Below are 12942 nucleotides of genomic sequence, written 5' to 3'. Positions count from 1 at the left end.
GATGTCTCGCAAGAGTACCAATCAATTTGTTTATCTCACATGTATTAAGTGTCCCAAAGACGTATTTATACTCGGGGTGTCAGGCGATTAAAATTTTTTAATCATAATTAATCGCATGACTTCCATAGTTAACTCATGATTAATCACAAATTTTATACCTGTTTTAAATGTACAATAAAATGTGCAATAAAATCTTTTTTTTCCCCCCAAGTTTTCATACTCTTGTTAACATAAAAGTGGGGGCAAAAATGTTGAACCAATAGAAATATGGCTGCATATTTTAGTCGTTAATACGGTAATTTCATAATCATTCATAAAATTGAGTTAAAATTAAAAAGATGTACTGTAAAAAAGACAACAGAACTAAAAAAAAAAACAAAATAACGTATAAATATGTCTTTGGAACATGTAAAAAAAACGTATTTACATGTTATTGTGAGCAAATGAGTTAATCAGTATATTTGTATCTGTTTCTGTTTTGCAGAAATTAGCATTAGAATATATCTTAAGTTTTATCATTATTCACATTCCTGGTGAAAACAGTGTCAAAAAGAGCTTGTTGCAACATGGCCCTGGTTGATCTCTTATACTCTGCTGCCACCTGCTGCCCGATTTTTGTAATAACCACAATTGCTTTAAGCGACCTCTTCAGGTCAGAGGCTGTATCAAAGCCTTCTGTGTGCTCTCACATAAAAAAAAACCCATATAAATATGTTTTTGGGACCATGACAATAATTAAAATAGAACGTTTTTATACGTTTTTTAGAGCAAATGAGCTAATAAGGTGTTTCCTCCATCAATTCGATTTGGATTCACAGGAGTTCCTGACAACTGTGATACGACAGCAGTTTCCAAAAAAAAAAAAAAAAAAAAAACGGCAACCGCCTAACAAGTGTCCACCGCCCGCTCGGTGATCTCCAGATGACCTTTTGTCCACGCGATGATGATGATGATGACGACGATGATATTCCTTGAACACGCGAAATCCGCTTTGTTGTTTTTTTTGACAAGCAAAAACCTCACGGGTGATCTCATTCACCCGCCACCGGGGGCACTTTATCGGATGGCACATATTGAATTTGGAGCGCCTCCGCTCCTCTCTCCCGTCCCTTTTTCGCTGAGCGCAGCCTATGATGTAATGCTCTTGCTGATGTTCCAGCAACCCCCACACTCCTCCTGCTTCTTTTTTTTTTTTTTTTTGTGCTTTTTATTTTTTCATATACTTCCTCCCCTCCCCTTTGCAATCTGGCTGCATGTGTGAGACGGCGTGCCGGTTCAGCAGCAGCAGCAGCAGCAGCAGCAGCATCCTCCTCTTTCCTCTCTCTCGGGGGTGACCGCAGGATCTTCTCGGCCGCTCGGCGCCGCCTGACCGACAGCTCCGGAATCGGGTTCGGATAAAAGGTAACGGAATTGTTTGAGAAAACAAAAACAAAAGTGTGATAAACGCCGGTTTGAGTGTGCAGTTTGCTCCTGATTGAGCTGGCTGGAAGCTGTCGGTCGCCGCGGCGTTGGCTGCCATGGCAATCGCTTCCCCCGGTGTGTGTGCGTGTGCGCGCGCTTTCTGGTTTCCATGGTAAAAAAAAAAAAGACGATCGGCGCTCCGGTTTGCATGTTTGAAAGCGCACGGCAAAAAAGATGACATCATTGTCCAGAAAGATTTTCTCAAAGTGAAAAAAAAAAAAAAAATGGGCGTGTGCAGAGAGAAGTCCAGCAGCTGAGCGGTCGGTCGGTTGCGTGCAGTTTTATCTGCATGCAGATTTTTTTAGTTATTTTTTTGACAGCATGACGTCAACTCACTCTTGCTCCGCCGCGTGCGCGTTTGCGTTGTAGTAAAGGAGTTGCTCTTTTGCCGTCAAGTTTAATATTTCATGTCTCGTCTGGCCCACATGTAGATGGCGGTCATAACTAATTCATCCTCAGGATTTTCCCTCTCTGATATCACACGTTTGAATTTTTTTTTTTAAACCTCCTTTTGTTTGAAACCATCAGTGCCACTGATTGTTTTGGACTTGCACGTACTTGGTACTTGTTTTTTTTTTTTTGCGCTTCTAGTGAAAACCCATTTGTACTTTTGCCGTCATTGTTGGAAGCGCACTTTGGGCATGTGAGTTTACAGCGGGGGTCATTGATCTGAATATATGACTTTAGAAGTTGCGAGGCCGCCATATTGCTCCTCCCAAGAAAACGTTTCTCGGCATATGATCCTTATACAATTTTTTACATTTGACAACTTGCCTTAAAGGCCCAGTCTGCCGGTTTGACTCTGGAAAATGCACTTTTTAAATACAGGATTTAAACAAACAAACTACTTCTCAATTTACAGATCAGGGCTTTTCTTAACGTGTGGTGGTGATTTTGTCCTAAACCCCCTCCCCCACCCCAGCCTGTATTTTGCCATTTTGTGTTTGTTTTGTAAACAGCGGCACGTTTCTGTGGAAAGACAGTGTTTACATCGCTCCAGCCAATCGCAGGGCGGGGGCGGGGTGAGCGTCGCAAACGGGGCCGGGCGAATTTACCGGTTGCGTGACGTCACTCCCGTGGCAACTTGAAAGCACGCATGGATTATTATTATTTTTTCCACTCACTCACTCAAAGAAGCTTACGTGAGTGAGTGAGTGAGTGAATGAGTGAGTGAGTGAATTATTATATATTAATATTATATATTTATTTAAAAAAAAATAAATAAAAAATAAAAAAAAAATATATATATATATATATATATGCCAAAAAAATCGATTCATAAAAGATCAAGGTTCTCATTTATTAATCGAATCGAATCAATATTAATATCGAAAAATCGATTTTATTTAAATTAGAAATGAAGAAGAATGGGAAAACGCAGTTGTAGCCCACAATGCTGTTTTTGTGGAAAAGGGCACTTACAATAAAAAAATTAATAAACGTTTAAAAAAAAAAAAAAAAAAAAGACACTTGAATATCTCTATTTGTCATTTTGTCTTGCAAAGCAGACTGGAGTAGATCAGGACAATGTTGTGCATATCTGTAAATTTTTGTTAGATTTTTTTTTTTAACAAATCTGTCAATATAATAATATATTTTTTTAATTTTTTTACGGCAAATGAATATCGGCTTGAAATGTCGGTTATCGGCCTACTTGACTACTAATAATCTGTATCGGTATCGGCCTTTAAAAAACCCATATCGGTCTATCACTAATGTCAACATGTCCCAAATGTTCATCCACATTGGCAGTTCCGCGCTTTTCCGTACTAATCAGCGTTTATCTTCTGCAAAAAAACAAACAAACAAAAGTAGAAACGTTTGCACAGTCAAGTGGCAAGTTATTAACCGGATTCACAACAGCCGCTAGCGCCATTCCGGATTCAATTTGGCGACTCAAAAGCAGCTGACGTGCTCTTCAGGTGGCCCAACATGTCCGCGGGAGGCGGGCCCAACATGCATGTGTGTCGGGTTGCCCCTCCCCCACCCGTGCTCGCGCCGCAGACGAGAACAGACGAGCCGCTCGGGGGGGCATTTAATCAAGCGTTTTCACACGGGGGGGGTGGAACTGGATTCAGTCCTGTTACCATCGTTTCATGCATTTCTCCGCGTCCAACATCTATAAGCTGAAAATTGGATTTGATGTCCGTGTGATCTTTTTTGGAATATTGAGATGATACAAAATCTGCGGCAGCTTTTCCCTTTTATTCGGTGTCAAGGCAATTAACTCGTCCATCCGTTGGAGAAAAAAAAAAGGTATCAATTAAGCGGTTTATCAAGCTGAACTGCTTCTTTATTAATTATGATGCGATCATGTCTCATTTGGCAAACGATTAAATTCTCCATTAAGTCAAAATAATCAGCACAGTAATTGAAAAGATGGCTTCTATCACTTGGCGCAGTAATTAATTGGAACACTCGCAATAATGGCTGATCTTGTAGATAATTAAGGGTATTAGAATATTGTGTTTTTTGTGCATAATAACATCAGTAACGGAGAACTGGAGGCGTGGCCATGTCATGTGCTCCTATTGGCTCAGTGGCACAAAGTATCATCAATTATGTATCGCATTTGTACAGATGTATATTTGAACACCAAAAGTAGCAACACATATAGACAGACAATATAACTTACTGGGGTATTTTCTTTATCCTCTTTTTGTAAATTTCAAGTCAGCTTCCGCAATGTCAAGCATGTTTTGTTTTTGTGATTTTAATTGAAATGAGGGGAGGGGGAGCCGCTTCGATTGGCCGGGAGTTGGCTGCATTCCATCCCACAATGGCGCAAACACCCCCTTAACGACCAATTTTTACCGGTTCAAATTCTATGAAAATACCAAAAGTTTGAAAACTCAATCCATGTGAACAGATAACAATTTAATGTCCAATGGTGACAAATGGTGTCGCTAACTTCTTTTGCCATCCATGAAAGCAAACAAATAATCTTTTTATTATTGTTTGAAGCAAAACCACATTTGCGGACATCTGCTGACTCGGGAAATTGAAATTATTATTTTTTTTTTGGTCGTCCATACGTGACAGCCAAGCGACAAGACGCCGCCACGTTATGGTGACTTCATGCCGACCCCTCCAACTCGTCTTTGCGTCGTCCTCCTCAGCACACGCCGAAAGTCTAAAATTAGCATCGGCTATTTTAGAAAGACCCGTGCCCTGTTTCAACCCCGCCCCTCAGCCCTCATGTCTCCCTTTACCCGAGAAATATTTTCTGGAGAATGCTTGATTTTGAGGGGGGTTGGTTGGGTGAGGTCAGCCTGTTAGGCAAGTTGCAGTCGTGTCAGAAATTGTTTGTTAATGTTGCAAAATGTTATTCCAAAGGCAAAACGGTCATCATTTAAAAAAAAAAAAAAAAAAAAAAGTACTTTCTCGTTTTCCATTAGGGGCAGTGTTTATAAAAAAAAAAATATATATATATATATATATATATATATATATATATATTCAATAAACTGGGGGGGTTGCATGCATCAACTATAATTTTAAGTTGTAATATCACCATTTACCACTAGATGACAGACATGGCTGAGTTGTGCTGAGTCTGATATTTGATTTACTTATTTGCTTACCTAATTATATCAATTAATTTAATAAATGGTATTTATTAAATATTTGTTCTTGTTTTATTAATGGATTTTACTTACCGTATTTACTTACCTGCTTATGATATTATTTATGAATTTATATTGTGCTATTAATTTATTTATTATAGAATGATACGCACGAAAAATACAGTAACTCAATAATATTACTCGGGTTAGGGTTAGTTTTATAATATATTTAATAATAATATAATAATAATAATAATAAATATTAAAAATAATATTAATATAATATAAATATTTTCAAATAATAACGTAATATTGCTAACCCTACAATTTTGTTGTTGGCTTAGGATGGTGGATCTTGTATTATGAAAAATTTTAAGAGCAGTTATTTTGCACGTATTTGCTCCATATTTAAAATATAATTTTTTGTCATCCATCTGTTTGGGAAGTGTGTGGTCCTGTGCGCCCCCCCCCCCAAGTAGGTCTGATGAAAATTGTGCCCCCCCCCAAGCACTGAAGTTGCCCAACCCTGTTCTCGAATGAGGCAAGTGCTTGATGAAGACCTTTGAAACGCGGAGACTGTTGCTTGAGACTCCCGCTGTGGGCGTGGCCTCTGCAGTTGTGGGCGTGGCTTGCTTTGCTGTGAAGCCCCGCGAGTTGTGTTGGAAGCGGCTCGCACGCGCTCAGCGGTGTCGGCGAGGAGAAGACGAGAGAGAGGAAGGACGTTGCGGACCTGCTCCCGAAATTTCTCACTCGGCTTGCGCTGAGGATTTTCCTTTTCAAGAAAGTCGTGTTACTTTCTGGAACTGAACTGCGGCTTGGCAGCGTGTAAGTCCATCTTGTCCGTCTTTCTGTCTTGTTCTCTCGGCTAGACTTTGCGCTGGTGACGTGCGCGTGTTGTTGCGGCTTCATGAATCATCGAGGTGCGTCGATGGCAGTGAGCGCTCTACTCTACCTGTTGTAAATATGACGTCAATCACGTCCCTGATAGTAAAGTTGTTTGTATTTAAACGGTATTGTTGTGGCTAAGGACGTGTGTGCAGTCTCGTTAGGTGAAAGTGGCTGCGAGCTGACATGAAGCAGCAGCTCACAACTTTGGTGACCTGATCACTCGAGATCCTCTTACACCAAATATGTTTGGTATGACGACGGCACAGTTGATTATTTGGTGGGTTTCTCTGCATTTTACAGGCCTAGAAAATTTGAATAAACTTAACTCATTCACTCGCCGCCATTTTCATTGACGCAATCCCGTTCGCTCTCGGCCGTTTTTTGTGGATTTTGTCTGATTTTGCAAGGCCCACAGAATATTGTGTTCAATTTCTATATAAGCATGGGACCTACCAAAAGAAAGATTAAAGTATATTCTTTCATCAGGAAAAAAAAAAAGTATGTTTCTATCTGCTTCCGTTTTGCAGCAATTAGCATTAGAAGAGAGCTAAGTTTCATCAGTTTTCACAAATCTATTTCAAATTGTAAGAAATTTAGCTTTTTTTTTTTCGAGATGGCCCTGGTTGATCTCCTTTGCTCTGCTGCCACCTGCTGGCCGTTTGTGTAATAACTACCATTTCTGCAACCGTTCTTTGCAGTTGAGAGGCTGCATCAAAGCCTTCTGTATGCTTTAGCATAACAAAAAAATTAAAAAAAACGTATAAATACGTCCTTGGGACACTTAAAACATTAAAACATATATATTTACACGTTATTGGGAGCAAATGAGTTAATGTAAAGCACCAGACTTTTTTTTTTCCAGTAAATTCTGTTTTTTTTGCAAACAAATTAGTGTATTTTGCTTGCTTTAATGGTCCACATCGTGGATGCAAAAGGTCATGGGGAGCAACAACAGAATCTTGTATTCTATTCATAGCTGCAGCGCCCACGTGCACACGCATCCTCATCGGCATGCCCGGAGTAAAATCGTGCGGACGCTTTGGTAAGATGCATTTTGGGTGGAAGATGTTCACATGATGGAAAATTGTTTACTCGTTCAGTACTCTGAGAAAAAATGTGAACATTTGACCGTAACGTTATAAAACCTTTCAAAGTGTAAACTTTGTCATGCAGATTTTAATCTAGCAAGTTATCGTTACCTACTTTTTAGCGATAAAAAAAACTAAATTCAATTTTCTTTTGAATCTTAATCAAAAATTGCAGTTGACATGCAAATGATAAAGTGCATTTCATGCTGGATGTTATCCAGATCTTTTTTTTTTTTTTTGGCGGCAGTTTAAATACTTTCATATGAAAAATATAATTTAAGGTGTTGAGAGGCTTTTCTTCATATTAAGCTCAGAGTTTATTAAGAGTTGTTTATTTATATATTGTAGTGTATATATATATATATATATATATATATATATATATATATATATATATATATATATATATATATATATATAAGATAATTAATAATAATAACAATGATAGTAAGCTGATGAGTCTTCTTTGCCTGAAGATTTGCGCCCATTTCCCCACCACTCTTATGAGGCGCTCCCCCTAGTGGCCCGCCAAGTAATTGCTCAATAAGTCATGAACAATGGAGCCGTTTTTAGTGGCTGTATATTAACTACAAATATCACGATACTTGCGTAGACATATCGATAATCTATATCGATATTATTGTCACACTTCTATAAATAAATGAAATTATTCCACTATCTATACCAGTAGCGTGTAGTGACAGGCCAAAAATGCTTTTCCACTAGAAGGCGCAATTAATCATTACATCATTATTATTTGAGTACATAATTAGTACTTTTTAGTTATTAATTAATTAATTTATTTATTTCACCGTTATTTGTCCATCTAAGGTAATTGAGAACAGATTCAGAACAGAAAATTGAAAAGTCACTGACCAAAACCAGAGCGGACTTTTGAACGAAGAGGTAAATAAAAGTGCTTGTAAAGGAGAGTGAGGGTGGTGGTATGCATGGTGAGCAGAGAGCTAAAATAGGGTGTGGCTTGCCAATGAGCGTTTGAATTTGTCTGCACCGACCAATGGAATTATTATCCGTTGAAAAATGCATTCATTGTTTGCAGCTGGAGGATTTGGATGAACCTTTGACCTCCATTCATCTGTTCCGCCGTTGCGCCAAATGCTCACGCTTGCCGAAAAACGTCGTCCCTGGCGGCTGCTTTTGTTCGCGCCTAAGTTCAAAAAGAGGAGACTGCACATTAGTGTCAGCATCGGCGGAGGACAGGCTTGACAATGACGACCCTCTCAAAAGCCCGCCGTGCGCGAACCTTGCCGATTAAAAAAAAAAAAAACTCGGGCGAATATTTGGGAACGGCAGATGACGGAATCGTGACGCGGCCCGCGACAGAGACTTTTTTTGTTGGAGCGTTGTTGTCTGCTGGCGGAGAAAAGCCCGTCTGTGCTGACCTTGGCCCGCTGTTTTCCTTTGCTGGGAGCCACAAAAAAAACAGCTGGCGCTTGCATTCTGGATGCCGGCGGCGTCACAATGAGACGCCTGTGCCGTGCTGCCAGAAACGCTTCGGACTGTTATGTCAGCGCCGGGAAGGTATCGCGCGGCACATTCGCTCTTCAGGTTAGCCATGTGCAGTACAGAAAAAGCACGTAGAAAAAGTATTAATTTGTATTTGTAAAAGTCGTGATTTGTACGTAACAATAAGAAAATGTGTACAAAAAAGTCCGTAAAAAAATTTGCATGTAAAAAAAATCTATACATAAAAAATGTACGTAAAAAAAAAATACCTGGAGAAAAAGTATGAATTTGTATTTGTAAAAGTCGTGATTTGTACGTGGAAAAATTTACCTGTAAAAAAAAAAAAATGAATCTGTAAAAAAAAGAAAATGTGTACTAAAAAAATAGTAGGTTAAAAAAAAATTGTGCGTAAAAAAATGTGTACGTAAAAATATGTCCATAAAAAATAAAATTGTATGTAAAAAAAAAAACATTTCTACCTGTCGAGAAAAATTTAGATTTGTATCTGTAAAAGTCGTGATTTGTATGTTAAAATAAAGTACCTGGATAAAAGAAAATGTGTACTAAAAAAATAAAAATTGCACATTGAAAAAAATGTGCGTAAAGAAAATTTTTATGTAAAAATAATCTGGACATAAAAAAATAAAATTGTACGTAAAAAAAAAAATTGTACCTGTAGAAAAAAGTATACATTTGTTTCTGTAAAAGTTGTGATTTGTACGTAAATAAAAAGGAATATGTATACTAAAAAGAAAAAAAATTGGTACGTAAAAAAAAAAAAAAAAAAAAAAAAATTGAACCTGTAAAAAAAAAATTGTACGTAAAAAAATGTACCTGTGAAAAGGAAAATGTGTACTAAAAAGAAAAAAAATTGGTACGTAAAAAAATATTAGAAAAAATTACCTGTAAAAAAATTTGTACGTAAAAAAAAAAATCTGTACATAAAAAATAAATGTACGTAAAAAAAATGTATGTAAAAAAAAAGTTGTACCTTAAAAAAAAGTTGGACTTGTAGAAAGAAGTGAAAATTGACAATACTTTGATTATCGATATATTGGTCAGGTAATAAATCCACGATAATCTACGATAAAACTACTCAAGACATAATCTGATGTTCTTCCGTCCATTTCCCCGCCACTCTTATGAGGCGCTCCCCCTAGTGGCCCGCCAAGTAATTGCTCAATAAGTCATGAACAATGGAGCCGTTATAGTGGCTGTATATTCACTACAAATATTGCAATTCTTGCGTAGGCGTATCGATAATCTATCGGGAGACAAAGTATCACGATTTGTCACGATATCGATATATCGTCACACTCGTAACATCAAGTGGAAAACTTTTGTAGGAGGGGGAATGCGGTGGCAGATCAAGTGCGCTGCAAGTAAGAGAAGCTGACGGATAAGACGAAACGATGCGCGCGTGTCGTCAAGTAGCTGAAAGCGGTTGACAACCTGTTGCGACACGACTAAATCCCGGGAAAGACGACCAATAAATGATGGATGACTCTCAAACGCCGGTGCCACACGCACGCACGTGTTTCCCCAAAGCGTGCCGCTTCTTTCGTCAGCTTGACTTTAGTTCTGCGAGATGGTTTGAAAGGCGCTTTCAAACAAAAACGCTATTTTTACCCCCAAAGGCTCTGAGAGCGCGTACGATTAAAAATTCCCCATTCCAATCCAATCCAAATCCCGCCTGAATTGGATTGCAAACATTTAAGGGAATCGTTTATTAGACCAAATAAAACAAAACGTTTCTTACCACATGTCCTTAGGCAGACTTGGAGTTGCCTCTCTCCTCTTAATGTAACACAGTTCAAGTGTTTTTATGTTCTTCTTACTACAGTGGAGCCTCAAAATACAATCGGAAAAAGTTGATGAATTTGAGCTTTCGGGGGAAATTTCACGATGGATCGAAAATGCACTAAAAACATTTCAGGTAAATTGAAGTTGACCCAATAGGCATGTACCGCTATTAAATTCGGATGGTAGGATAACAGTGAGGGGGAAAAAAAAAAATTCCATTTATTTGGATAAATAAAATCAGTTTTTTCCCTATTGAGCAATCTATTTTTGTAAAAAAAAAAAAAAAAACTTTCTTAAAAAATATTTGGATAAATAAAATCATTTTTTTTCCCTATTGAGCAATCTTAAAAAAAACAAAAAACTTTCCTAAAAAAAAGATTTGGATAAATAAAATCATTTTTTTCCCTATTGAGCAATCTATTTTTGTAAAAAAAAAAAAAAAAAAAAAAAAAAAAATGTCTTAACATTTTTTGGGGATAAATAAAATATTTTTTTTCCCTATTGTGTAATCTATTTTTTGTAAAAAAAAAAAAAAAAAAAATGGTATAGAAGAAACGTACCATAAATAAATAAATAAATGTTAGTATTCTTCTGTTTTTATCCTTCTTAATAAGTCACATTGTAAATTCCATTTTGAACAAATAAACAATTGTCCCATCACTGGTGAGCTCTTCATGTCCTTGGGGCTAACTAGTACCCGCTGGCATAATTTTTTTATTTTTATTCTTATTTTTTTTAGGACATTAACAGAGTAACAAGGCTAGTGATAGACCAAGATGTCTTTACAGGGCCAACACCGATACCGATTATTAGTAATCAAGGAGGCCGCTAACCGATATTTGCAACCGACTTTAATTTGCAGTGTGAGAGAAAATATTAGCGTCAAAATTTGACAGCAAAAAGCTTTGCTGAAATAGGATTAAATATGTTGATTGTATGTTCACAATTCCCATTAGCCCATCTTTTAACACATTTAGCATTAAGCTAACCCACTTTCATAACGGTGTGAACGGCCCCAAGCGCATACAATATTTTGTATCTTGTACGAGGCGTGCGTCACAAAAGATAATTGTATGTCATATCCGAAACGACAATGTTTCTCCTTGGGAATAATCCCCGGGACTGTAACTTGCACTTTCCCAGGCTTCTTGGCCACGCCCACTTACACTTCGTGAAGGATTCTTCCTGAATGTTCCGCCGCTCCGGCCATCTTGATGTTGTCCACGTCATTGACAAGTTGCCGTCTCCGTGGCAACAAGAGGTTGAGTTTCGTTCGCCAAACGAACTTTTCTGCTGTACATTTACTGAAGAGAAAAAACAAAAAAAATCTGCTGCTGACAACTTAAGTGCGCTTAAATTAATCTTCTGTTTTTGTTCATGTGACATTTTGTATACCGTCGTTAACGTTTCAGCGCGTGCTAATGGAAAGAAATGAACGTGAGGAAAGGGTTAATGTCGTGCTTGTAACCGAAAGGTTAAAGGCGCGGGCCTCGAGGGAAATCTTATTCCCGTGTTCCTGTTCTGATGGGAAACTCTGCAAACGCGCATTCTGGGAGCACAGCGGGCTTCTGTGTTTATTCCCGCTCTGGTTGGCCATGTGGGAAACGGCCGCGGATGTGGGAAGCGGGCCAAGTCGCTGGCGTATCTCTCAGATTGTACTTTTGAATCGTGACTGCAGTGCCGGGTGGGAAGTCAGCGAGTGCAAATATGGCGTCCTTAAGTAGGATGTTTGGGGAAACGGTTTTTGCGCTCGGGTCACCTGTGGCTGTAAAATACACACATACATGTAGAAATATTACATTTAGATTTATTGACGAGACACAAAGAAGAGCATCATGACTAAGATGCAATGTTTGTGTTCAAATATCCATTGCGTAACATGTTACAAGTACCGCAACATCAATGCTAGCGCTAGTTTCATTAACCCGTCTATTGTGTATTAGAATTAAGCAAGTGGACATTTGTGAGACAAATTGACATTTACTGTGATTTTCTTTATGCGTCACAATTAATGTGACAGTCAGCTTCACTTGGGAGCGGCAATAAACGGCTAAAAGCAGTCGCTAGCAGCTAGCTGACAAACAGCTAATTCGTCTTAAGTTAGCAACCACCATTTAGTGCTCAAAACAACCACATTTTTTTCCTGGCTAACGCTGTGCTAGCAAATGAGAGGAAATTTACAAATTTGGATGCTGGGCCTGAGAGATGAAGTAGCTTAGCGCTAGCTAGAATTAGGCTAGCTAGCGTGGATGGATGGATGGATGGATGGATGGATGGAAGGATGGATGGATTTGCTCGTTAGCTACGCTAGCTAGCTAGCTAAATAGACTGATATATGCTGACTCGAGATAGATGGATGGATGGATTTGCTAGTTAGCTACGCTAGCTAGCTAGCTAGCTAGCTAAATAGACTGATATATGCTGACTATAGATAGATGGATGGATTTGCTATTTAGCTATGCTAGCTAGCTAGCTAAATAGCCTGATATATGCTGACTAGAGATAGATGGATGGATTTACTAGTTAACCCTGCTAGCTAGTTAGCTAAATAGACCGATATATGCTGACTAGAGATAGATAGATAGATGAGAGGAAATTTACAAATTTGCATGGTGGGCCTGAGAGATGAAGTAGCTTAGCGCTAGCTAGAATGAGGCTAGTAGCTAGCT

General features: G+C 38.3%; 1 protein-coding gene across 4 annotated transcripts in view; it reads left to right on the top strand.

The window, feature by feature from the left end:
* The window catches only part of sema4ba (sema domain, immunoglobulin domain (Ig), transmembrane domain (TM) and short cytoplasmic domain, (semaphorin) 4Ba), a 109261-nt gene that overhangs the window by 42619 nt on the left and 53700 nt on the right, over nt 1-12942 (top strand). Inside the window, exon 1 of one of the 4 annotated variants that reach the window (XM_077517636.1) lies at nt 933-1401. The exons of 2 other annotated variants lie outside the window; for them this stretch is intronic. The gene's annotated coding sequence lies outside the window, so the exon portion shown is untranslated. Of the gene's footprint in view, nt 1-932; nt 1402-5681; nt 5853-12942 lie in introns of those variants that run through there. One more of the 4 variants, XM_077517638.1, reaches the window with a different exon arrangement.

The sequence above is a fragment of the Festucalex cinctus genome, chromosome 3, assembly GCF_051991245.1.
Source record: "Festucalex cinctus isolate MCC-2025b chromosome 3, RoL_Fcin_1.0, whole genome shotgun sequence".
Lineage (NCBI taxonomy): Eukaryota > Metazoa > Chordata > Actinopteri > Syngnathiformes > Syngnathidae > Festucalex > Festucalex cinctus.
Note: the sequence above shows the minus strand (reverse complement) of the source record. Positions and strands in the feature narration are given on the sequence as shown.